This window comes from Furipterus horrens, unplaced genomic scaffold (assembly GCF_987537825.1).
Source record: "Furipterus horrens unplaced genomic scaffold, mFurHor1.1.pri manual_scaffold_7, whole genome shotgun sequence".
Taxonomy (NCBI): domain Eukaryota; kingdom Metazoa; phylum Chordata; class Mammalia; order Chiroptera; family Furipteridae; genus Furipterus; species Furipterus horrens.
Genome location: NW_028327177.1, coordinates 76057539 through 76069888, shown reverse-complemented (window position 1 = coordinate 76069888; position 12350 = coordinate 76057539). Strand labels below are relative to the sequence as shown.

The 12350-nt window shown below is 39.9% G+C and overlaps 1 non-coding gene across 1 annotated transcript; it reads left to right on the top strand.

The window, feature by feature from the left end:
* Nucleotides 1–10397: 10397 nt before the first annotated feature.
* On the top strand, nt 10398–10504 carry LOC150004665 (U6 spliceosomal RNA). The gene has a single exon (XR_016512474.1). It is a non-coding gene; the product is annotated as a U6 spliceosomal RNA (small nuclear RNA).
* The last annotated feature ends 1846 nt before the right edge of the window (nt 10505–12350 follow it).

Sequence of the window (12350 nt, the reverse complement as noted above, 5' to 3'; positions counted from 1 at the left end):
GCCTTAACAAATTCAAGAAAACTGACATCATATCAAGCATCTCTTCAGACCACAATGCCTTGAAACTAGAAATCAACCTCAGAGAAAAAAATCAAAGACACCCAAACTCATGGAGAATCAATAACATGCTATTAAATAATGATTGGCTTAACAATGAGATCAAAGAAGAAATCAAGAAGTTTCTGGAAACTAATGATAATGAACATGGAACAGCCCAAAACCTTTGGGACACAGCAAAAGCAGTTCTAAGAGGAAAGTTCATAGCAATACCGGCATATCTGAAAAGGATAGAGGAATCTCAAATTAAAAATCTAACCCTAAAGCTACAAGAACTAGAACAACAACAACAAACAAAGCTAGGGCAAGAAGAAGGAAGGAAATCATCAAGATCAGAGCAGAATTAAATGACATAGAGACTAAACAAGCAATTCAAAAGATCAACGAACTAGGAGCTGGTTCTTCGAAAAAATAAACAAAATCGACAAGCCCTTAGCCAGGCTCATCAATAAATAAATAAATAAATAAATAAAAGAAAGAAGACCCAAATAAACAAAATGAGAAACAAAACAGGAGAAGTCACGACTTTTACCACAGAATACAAGGGATTGTAAGAAATTACTACAAAGAACTGTATGGCAAGAAATTTTAAAACCTAGATAAAATGGACAAATTTCTAGAAACATATAACCTTCCAAAACTGAATCAAGAAGAAGTAGAAAGTCTCAACAGACCAATAACAAAGAAAGAAATTGAAACAGTAATCAAAAATCTCCCGGCACACAAAAGCCCTGGACCGTATGGCTTCACAGGTGAATTTTACAAAACATTTAGGGAAGAATTAACTCCTACCCTTCTCAAACTATTCCAAAAAATCCAAGAAGAGGGAAAAATCCCAAGCTCTTTCTATGAAGTCAGTATTACCGTAATTCCAAAACCAGGTCAAGACACAACAAAGAAAAAAAAACAACAGACCAATATCACTGATGAACATAGATGCTAAAATCCTCAACAAAATATTGGCAAACCGGATCCAGCAACACATTAGAAAGATCATACACCACGATCAAGTGGGATTCATCCCAGGGATGCAAGGATGGTTTAATATTCGCAAATCAATAAATATAATACACCACCTAAACAGAATGAAAGACACAAATCACATGATTATATCAATCGATGCAGAAAAAGCATTTGATAAAATACAACACCCATTTATGATGAAAACACTCAGGAAAATGGGAATAGAGGGAGCATACCTAAACATAATTAAGTCTATATATGAGAAACCTGAAGCCAATATGATACTCAATGGACAAAAACTGAAAGCATTTCCCCTGAAATCAGGAACAAGACAAGGCTGTCCACTCTCCTCACTCCTATTCAACAGAGTGTGGGAAGTCCTAGCCACAGCAATCAGACAAGAAAAAGAAATAAAAGGCATCCTAACTGGTAAAGAAGAAGTAAAGCTATCATTATATGCAGATGACATGTTAGTATACATAGAAAACCCTATAGACCCCACGAAAAAACTACTCGACACAATAAGCAAGTTTGGCAAAATAGTGGGGTACAATATAAATATACAGAAACCCAAGGCATTTCTGTACACCAACAATAAAATATCAGAGACAGGAACAAAAAAGAAATTACCCTTTACTATAGCAACAAGAAAAATAAAGTACCTAGGAATAAACTTAACCAAAGAGATAAAAGACCCGTACTCTGAAAATTACGTAACATTGAAGAAAGAAATTAAGGAGGATACAAATAAATGGAAGCAAATACCATGTTCTTGGATGGGGAGAATCAACATCATCAAAATGGCCATACTACCCAAAGCAATTTACAGATTCAATGCAATCCCTATTAAAATACCAATGACATATTTCACAGACCTAGAACAAATACTCCAAAAATTCATATGGAACCAAAAAAGACCCCGAATAGCCAAAGCAATCTTGAGACAGAAGAACACAGCAGGAGAAATCACAATACTAGACATCAAACTATACTACAAAGCCACTGTGATCAAAACAGTCTGGTACTGGCATAAGAACAGACATATAGATCAGTGGAACAGAATAGAGAGCCCAGAAATAAACCCAGGCCTCTATGGTCAACTAATATTTGATAATGGGTGAAGGAACATAAAATGGAGTGAGAAGAACCTCTTTAACAAATGGTGCTAGGAGAACTGGACAGGGACGTGCAAAAAAAATGAAACTAGACCACCAACTTACACCACACACTAGAATAAACTCAGGATGGATCAAGGACTTAAATGGAAGCTGTCACACCATAAAAGTCCTGGAGGAAAACATAGGCAGGAAAATTTCAGATATACCACGTAACAATATTTTCACAGATACACCTCTTAAGGCAAGAGAAATAAACGAAAAAATAAACAATTGGGACTACATCAAACTAAAGTTTCTGCTCAGCAAAAAAAAAATCAGCAAGATGAAAGGGAAACCAACCATATGGGAAAACATATTTGCCAATGATATCACAGACAGGAGACTGATCTCCAAAATATATAAAGAGCTTATAGGACTCAACATCAAGAAAACAAACAACCCAATTAAAAAATGGGCAAAAGACCTGAACAAACACTTCTCCAGATAGGATTTAAAGAGGGTCCAAAGACACATGAAAAAATGCTCAACATCACTAGCCATCAGAGAGATGCAAATAAAAACCACAAAGTGATACCACTTTACACCAGTCAGAATGGCCATCATCAACAAATTAACAAACAACAAGTGCTGGCAAGGATGTGGAGAAATGGGAACCCTAGTACACTGTTGATGGGAATGCAGACTGGTGCAGCCATTACGAAAAACAGTATGGAATTATCTCAAAAAACTAAAAATGGAACTGTCTTTTGAACCAGCGATTCCACTGCTAGGATTATACCCCCAAAGATCCTAAAACCCTAATTAAAAAAAAGAACTTATGCACCCCTATGTTCATAGCAGCACTGTTTACAATAGCTAAGTGCTGGAAACAGCCTAAGTGCCCATCTTTAGATGAGTGGATCAAAAAACTGTGGTACATTTACACAATGGAATACTATGTAGCAGAGAGAAAGAAGGAACTCCTGTCATTTGCAACAACTTGGATGGAACTAGAGAGAATTATGCTTAGTGAAATAAGCCAGGCAAAGAAAGCAAAATACCATATGATATCACCTAATACAGGAAACTAAAGAACAACATAAACAAACAAACTAATTAGGACAAGGAGCAGAAGAGCAGTCAATAGTGGGGAGGTGGGAGGGAGAGAAGAGGGATAAGTAAGGGAAGGGTTTAGTCAAGGAACGTATATAAACAACTCATGGACATTGGACAACAGGGAGGGATATGATTGTGGGAGAAGGGTGAGCTGGGTGGGGGAGAGCAATGTGGGAAAAATTGGACAACTGTAATTGAAAAACCTAAAAATAAAAATAAATAAATAAATAAAGCATTCTGATATAAAATAATAATAATAAAAAGTTCTTTTTTCTTTTTAATCCTTAGTTAAGGATATACTTTATTATTATTGTTGATTTTATAGAGAGAGATACATGGATATGAGGCAGAAATTTTGATTGGTTGCCTCCTGTATGCACCCCAACAAGGAATTGAACTTGCAACATTTTGGTGTATAGGATGATGCTCCAACCAACTGAGCCACCCAGCCCAGGTAAATTTAAAGTTTTTTAAAATAAAAAAATTTAAAAAAGTATCATAGCTCTTTTCCACTGTGGAGACCCCCATAGCCTCTTGTGCTTCAAATCATCAGGTGGTGGGCACTCCTGGGATATGCTATGAGTCACACCACATACTACTAATACCTCTCAGAATTCAGTGCCAGGGCTGCGTGCACAGTGAGGTAAGGACAAGGCAACACAGCAGCATGTAGTGAAAGTGGGTTCTTAGTTCTCAGTAACTCTGAGCCATTTCTTCTCTGTGAAGTGAGCTGAGGAAAATGGGATGGTATGCATGTGTGGCAGATATGGCTGAGAGCAGCTAGGGCCAGTACAAAAAAAAGGTAGACCATGAAATTCCTGGGCACAAGACTGGACTTACTTTTTCTGTTTCTAGAGAGGGCCCTGCAAATAGAGAGAGCATGATCTAATTTTCACAAACATTTATTAACAAATTAATTGTAATTATTACCCAATGTAACTGTTCTGGAAGACAGAGCTATGTGCCAAATATTATGGGGTAAATTGAAGAAAAGACTAAGATAATTAATAAAAATTTCACAGAGAAAAAAGTGTTTGAATGGGATCAATCTTTTCTTTATTCAAAAAATATTTATGGAGCCCTATCACATGCTAGCACTGGACTGGGCACTATGCAGACAACAGACATTGCACCCACCATGGAGCACTCTTTCCTGACACTAGGATCCATGCCTACTGGGTGCCAGGCCTTTGGAGATTCCCTCTTGGAGATAACTGTCTGTTGAAACAGATGAGACAATTAAGTTGCTTAAAAAATGTGCCACGGGTGTTATCATCAGGAACGTTCTATATATATCGGTTAAGCCCATTTGGTTTAGTGTGTCGTTCAATGCTTGTATATCCTTGGTGTTTCTTTGCTTCGAAGATCTGTCTATTGTTGATAATGAAGTGTTAAAGTCCCCTATTATGAGTGTGTTGCTTTTAATATCCTTCTTGTGGTCTCCTAGTTTTTTCTTTATACATTTGAGTGCTTCTATGTTGGGCGCATATATATTTATCAGTGTTATATCTTCTTGATGGATTGTTCCCTTAAGTATTATGAAATGTCCTTCTTTGTCTCTTTTTATGTCCCTTGCTTTGAAATCCGTTTTGTCTGATATGAGGACTGCTACCGCAGCTTTTTTTTCATGTCGGAATGCTTGGAATACTTTTTTCCATCCCTTCACTTTCAGTCTGTGCAAATCTTTTGTTTTGAGGTGTGTTTCTTGTAGACAGCAAATATGTGGGTCCTGTTTTCATATCTGTCCCATTACCCTATGCCTTTTAATTGGAGCATTTAATTCATTTACATTTAAGGTTATTATTGACATGTATTTATTCATTTCCCTTTGTACCTGTGTTCCTCTCCTCTTTTTTTCTTTTTTTTTTTTTCTTAGAACATTCCCTTTAGCATCTCTTGCAATGCTGGTTTGGTGGAGATGTATTCTTTTAGTCTTCCTTTGTCTGGGAAACTCCTTATTTCACCTTCCATTTTGAATGAGAGCCTTGCTGTGTAGAGTATTCTTGGTTGTAGTCCTTTGTTTTTCATTGCTTGAAATATTTTTGACCATTCCCTTCTGGCTTGTAGTGTTTCTGTTGAGAAAACGGTTGATAGCCTTATCAGAGCTCCCTTGTGTGTTATTTGCTGTTTTTCTCTTGCTGCTTTTAGGATTCTCCCTTTGTCTTTGAATATTGCCATTTTAATTATGATGTGCCTTGTAGTGGGCCTTTTGGAGTTCCTCTTTGTTGGGACTCTCTGTGCTTTTTAGACTTGCATGACTTTTTCCTTCATCAGGTTAAGAAAATTTTCTGTCATTACTTTTCCTATTAGGCTTTTTATCCCTTGTTCTTCTTCTTCTCCTTCTTTTATTCCTATGATCCGGATATTATTTTGTCTCATGTTGTCCTGTAATTCCCTTAGACCTTCTTCATACTTTTTCAATTTTTTTTCATTTTGTTGTATTGTCTGTGAATTTTTTTCTACATTGTCCTCTAACTTACTGGTCTGATCCTCTGCTTCGTTTAGCCTGCTTTTGATCGATTCTACGGAGTTTTTTAGTTCAGAGATTGTATTCTTCATTTCTTCCTGGTTCTTATTAATAGTTTCCATGTCCTATTTTATGCTGGTGTAGTTCTCCATAAGTTCCCTATAGCTTCCCTGCAAGTCTTTGTAATTTTCTTGGATTTGCTGATAATTTCCTTGGAGTTTGTTGTAGTTATCTTTGAGATTGTCAAGTACATTGAACTTCTTCATCACCATTATTTTGAATTTCATGTCTGATATTTGGGTTATGTCTATTCCATCTACCTTTTTTTCTGGGGAGTCCTCTTTTCCTTTCACTGGGAGGTTGTTTCTGTGTCTTACCATGTTGGATTCTTCTTGTTTGTTTTTGTTTTTTGGATTTGTCTGCTTTGACTTCCTGCCTTTGTGGTATGAGATTCTTTATAGGAGATCTGGGGGTTTCAGTGGTGCAGTCTCTTTGATCTCCTGAGGCTGATGCTCTTGGGGTAGCTATTATGTCATTTGTTTATGCTGTCTGATTATACTTCAGTTACTCTTTGGTGGAACCTACCCTCTGGCTAGCTAAATGAGAGTCACTCTGCCCACCTTGTCTTAAGTTTTTTTGTGGATATGCTGTTAAAAACATAAACACACAGCCCAGGCAAGAAACCCACACCCTCAAAAATATCCCCCACACTCTATCCCACTATTGGCAGCAAATGAACCAGTATTAATATAAATGTAGAGAGGTTAGGACTATTATAGTATAGGATAAATAGATAAGAGTTGTTTTAAATTTTTTTAAAAAATCATTTTTGAGAGGGGGGAATGATAGAGTAATAATAGTAACAAGTATCAATCTCAACACATGGGAAGTTCAAGCAGACGACCGCCTAGCCTGGAGGCTCGCGGTCAGGCAAGGTACGTCACGCGTGGAGGCTGCGCGCAACGAGGAGGCGGTCCAGAAAAGATCGAGGCGGAAGCAGCGTCAGCAGCAGCAACAACAGCCATCTGCCTTCACCTGTACCAAGTGCGGCAGGGATTGTCACTCCCGAATCGGACTGCACAGCCATTCTCGGCGGTGCAGATAGACTCTCAGGAAGCTACGCCATCGTCTCTCGAGACGGACGGCTGCCGACGACGACGAGTGTCAAGGCTATGCAAGATAGTAAGTAATATTTACATTGTATGTTTAAAAAGAAGAGAGAAAAAATTCAGAATAAAGTAAGAAAGTGGAAGTGTATCGTATTAGATTTATATAGTAGTTATATACTATATATTTAGTGTGAAAGGGAGGCTAAACAAAACAGACAAACAAAACTAAAGAGGAAGAGTGGGAGGGAGAAATGGTATGAAAGAGATTAAAGAGATAGTTTTAAAAAATAATAAATAAAACTAAAATAAAAAATAAAAATGAATTAAAAATTAAAAAAGAATAAATAAAATAAAAAATAAAAATAAAAGAAAATGCAAATAAAATAGAAATACAAATTTAAAAAAATAAAGTTTTTACTCAGTTCAGCCTTTGTGTGCAGACTTCTTTTTCTGGATCCACACATGGTCAAAATTTCATGAGTTTCAAATTTTTTCTGGCTAGCTGGCTATGAAGAGATCTGGATGGTTTCTCTGGCTGCTTTTCTCTCACTCGTGGGCCTGCTGTAACTATCTGCTGTGAGCCACAGAGTTGGGTTACTCCCCACTTGTCCTGCGGCTCCCTCTAGCAGTCCTCAGGCTTCTCTAGCAATGCTGTTCCATGCGCATGTTCTTAGTCCTGGAACTGCCTTGGATCCTGCCTTCACTCCTCCTCTCAAAAAGTCTCTGTGCTCCAAGCTGCAGCACCAAGCTGTATTGGTCCCTGACTGGCAGCACCTCACCATTCGCCTGCACGTACTGCCCGCCCGCCTGGGTCCCGACCGAGTACGTGTTTCTAACGCAGCTCCCCCAGCTCAGCTCAACTCCTCTTTTTTTAGTGGTGCCTCAATGTGTGCTCCCGGGGCATGGGGCCGCCAGCCCAGACCTGCCAGTCTGGGCCACTTGCCATCCTCCCACACCTCTGGCCGCTTCAAGGAAACCTTTCTATTGTTTCCCTATGGGACCCTGCTGGTCCCAGTGCCCACAGTAGGCAGCAGTCTCTAAACAGATCCCAGCCGGTGAGCTGGTCTGCAGCTGCCCCTCTTGGGTGCGGTGTGGTAGCGGTGCTGGGCTTGATGGGCCCAGCGACTCCCCCCAAGAGCACGGGCAAGCCTTCTGCCCTTTTCCACTCTGCTCTCACTCTCCCTTCCCCGCTTGCGCTGTCCAAAATTTGTACTCACTCACTCATCTTCCTGTCCATATTCCAAGCTTTCCATGATAGGAGCAAGCAGACAACATTACTACCTACTCTGCCACTATCTTCCTCCCATAGATTCTTTACAGAAGCTGATAAATTCTTGGGACAACTTTAAACGTGCCAATAGTCGAATCATAGGGGTACCAGAAGGAGAAGAGGAAGAGCAAGAAATTGAAAAATTACGTAAAAAAATAATGAACGAAAACTTTCCTAATTTGGCAAAGGAAATAGACATACAAGTCCAGAAAGCACAGAAAGTTCCAAACAAGCTAGACCCAAAGAGGACCACATCTAGATACATCATAATTAAAATGCCAATGGTTAAAGATAAAGAGAGAATCTTAAAAGCAGCAAGAGAAAAACAAAGAGAGTTACCTACAAAGGAGTTCCTATAAGACTATCGGTTGATTTCTCAAAAGAAATTTTGCAGGCAAGAAGGGGCTGGCAAGAAGTATTTAAAGTGATGAAAAGCAAGGACCTACAACCAAGAATACTCTATTCAGAAAAGCTATCATTTAGAATGGGAGGGCAGATGAAGTGCTTCCTAGAGAAAGTAAAGCTAAAGGAGTTCATCATCAACAAACCATAATTATATGAAATGTTATAGGGACTTATTTGAGAAAAAGAAGAAGGTCAAAAGAACATTAAGATGACAAAAAATTCAGTACTATCAAATACAGAATCTAAAAAATAAAAACAAAAGCAAACTAAGCAAACAACCAGAATAAGAACAGAATCATAAGTATAGGGATCATTTGGTGGGTTATCAGCTGGGAAGGGGAAGCAGGAGAAATGGTAAATGGTGCAGGGATTATGAAGCATAATTGGTAGGTACAAAATAAACAGGGGACTGTTAATAATAGTATATGAATGGGAGAAGCCAAAGAACATACAGGCACAATTCATGGACATGAACTAAGGGGACTGGGCCTGCTGGAGAGAAGGAGGGTACTGGGTAAAGGGGAGCAAAGGGAAAAAAAATTGAGACAACTGTAATAGCATAATCAATAAAATATACTTTAAAAAAGAAAGAGATCAGGGATCAATATGAGACTCACCTCATATTCCTCTCTCCTTTCATTGGGAGATTTACCCTTTATCTATCATTGGCCAGAACTCAATTATATGCCTTCCCCTAAAACAGGTAAATGGAACTGCCATCAGTTCCTCCTCTGGGGCTAAGCACAAGGAAGAAAGCAGACTAGCAGGTGGGGTGGCAGCCAGCAGTGTCTGCCATAGGAAACCTTCCTTTTCTATCCTTTCATAGTCATAGGGTGGGGAGTGGGGAGGAAACAAAGACATTACAGCATGGGACAAGCCCTTGGAGAGCTTTGAAAAGGATTAGATTTTAGATATTCACAACAGAGAAATAATAACATCCACTATTTACTGAATGCCAGTTTTGGGCAAAAGGCTGATTGCTTTACATATCTTATACACTCAGTAACACCAAGATATAGGTAATAATTATGATGATGATGCTGGTTATAAAATATATTATTGAGTGCTTACTATGTGCCAGGCACTTTACATTTATTGTCTCAGTTAATCCTCAAAACAAGTGAGATAGATAGATACCATCGATATGTCTGTTTTATAGAGAAGAAAACTGAAGTGTGTGGAGATTCAATAACTTGCTGGAGCCCCTCAGCTAGTAGCAGCCAACCCTGGGCTGCCTCATCCCAAAGTCAGTGCACACACTGACTACACTCTACAACCTCCTCAGATTAAAAGAAGTCACCAGAAATTTTATTATGCTCAGAGGTGGAAGCAATTGCATATAAGAATGAAAAACTTACTGCCATGAACATTCTGTTTACCAGTGTCCTGAGTTTTCAGCATTTTATATTACATGCAACTTTGCAACTGAAGCACATCCAACAGACAGCTTGTTCCTTCCAGCTCTGCACCTGTGTTAAACAAGCCCACTGGTCTTAAATTGCACCTCTGAGACCTGGAGAACAAGATAGTTAAGCATGCTTATGGACCAATTGCACATTCTGATCACCGTTCTGGTAAGAGTAGTGACACAGGCAACAATTTAGGCACAAACATAACCTTCTTGTAACAGAGTGAGGGCCCTCCCCAGAGTCCCCATACCTCATGGTTTTGGGGATGGGGAAAGAGGATAATACAGCTGTTAAGGTACTTTGCACGTTTATGACACGTTGGTAACTAGATAATAGCTGTGCTGCAGCCCAGGGCAAAAGGGTGGAGGACAAGCTAAAGATACTAGTTTTTCCTGAAGGGAAGCTATGTTACCCCCAGGTAAAACGGTGGGTGATAGGCTTGAGATACTTTTCTTAACAATGACATATGGTGCCCCGGAGCAGCATTTAAAATAAGGGCAGGCAGTGCTGGCTTCAGTAACACATATACTAAAATTGAAACGATACAGAGAAGATTAGCATGGCTTCTGCACAAGGGCGACATTCAAATTTGTGAAGCGTTCCATATTTAAAATAAAATAAAATATAATAAAGGCAGGCAGCCATAAAAAGAGAGAAGCTGCATGGTCTGAAAGGGTGTGGACAGGAGTTGGTTAGCAGGTCTGGGATGTAAGGAGGAAAGCATGTGGTTTGGGGAGAGGGTCCGCCATGAGGTCCGGAGTAAGAAAGAGGAGACCCATTGGGAACCCTGCCTGGAGAACACAGTGACACAACTAATGAGGCTGGAATTGTGGGGACCTGCCTAAACAAGAATGGATTAGTTGGAGATGCCTGAAATGCTGAGCTGTGATGGGGAATACAGAGCTGTGTACCTTGATTTTCTGAAAGACAGTACCTCTGACTGGTGTATTCTGAAACTGGCCTCGTTTGGCAGGGGGAGGCAATACTAAATGTTTTCAGGTGTTTTAAAGGGAGTGGGACATAACCATAGAAACATGCCTTATTCTGAATCTGTAAAAATTTTAAATAAACTCCCTTTCCTTCTCCACCAAGCTTTTGTATTGGGAGTCACATTTCTTGGTGGTGAGAAATTGGACCCCACAGCCATTCCAGAACAGTGTAGGCTGGGGTTCTGTAACAGCACTGGTGACCACGAAGGGACTTCATAATTGCCTGTGGCAGGTCGACCTTCTCAGGAATGGGAGAGTGGGACTGTGGAGTTTCCCAGTCTAAGAATATCTCTGCACACCTCTTGAGGGCACCAGCCACCTAAATACACCTGGAAGCTGGGAAGGAAAAGGGGCTGGAAAATGATCTGAAAACTGAGATTGTCTGGCTGAAAATTTGTTTGGGAGCATTGTTGGGAATAATGGAGTTGATGGAGTTGTGGATAATAATTTTGTTTATATGCTGCTTCCAGGTGGTCTGTACTTTTCTGGCAATGGCATTTTGCTAGTATGGCCAGTACAATGAGGGCAGATCTAGGCTGGCCCCTAAGGGGAGCCCATTGAATAGAATTTTGGAGAACTGGAATGTGTATTACTGTTATCCCATGTCTAAGGATGTATTGATTTATTACTGTAATGCTGTTTGGCCTATGTATGTTTTGGATTGGGAGGAAAGGTGGCCTGTGGATGGTTCTCTGGGTTACTGTATCATTAAGCAATTGGAACAGTATTGCCAATGGTTGGGCAAATGGGAAGAAATCCATTTGCCCAACCATTGATTCTTTTATGTCATTGCCTAATAGGGTTTCATCAGGGACAGAGAATTGAGTGATGGTACAGAGGAGGAAAGTAACCTTAAAACCCCTCCTTGATGATAAAACCCTGGAAGAAAGGGAGAATGAGGAGATAAACCTCATTAATGCTCTGAACCTAGTGGACAGAGGCAGGGAAGCAGAATGGGCTTCCTTGCCACCACCTCTTTTGCATATTGCTTCTGAAATGACCACAGAGCCAATGGCTCCACCCCTATATGAGGAGAGATGGGTCTCTCCCTTGGAGAAATGCTCACAATAAAAACACTGGGACACAGGACTTCAGCAGTAGCTGAGGCATTGTTTATTCAGGTCTGCAGAGTTGGGCACAGCCAGGGGCATGCTCCATGAAGCAGAAAAAGCAAACTGGTTTTATACTAACACAAGTAGTCCTCCTCCCCATCCCCCCGCCCTTTTCTCCATTACTGGATACTCAAGAGTTACAATCTAATGCAATTAACTAAGGGTAAGGATAATTTAGTAAGGGGTTTGTTTCCAGCTCTCCCTTGTCCTGTGTTTAGATTTGGTGATAAAGCTGTCCCTACCTCTCCTTTGAAGAGTCCACCTGTGTTTGGGTGTGGTGATAAACCTACCTCTAACTCTCCTTTGAAGAGTCCCACAGTCCCTGCATTTGGGTTGAATACCTTCCGCCTTTGATC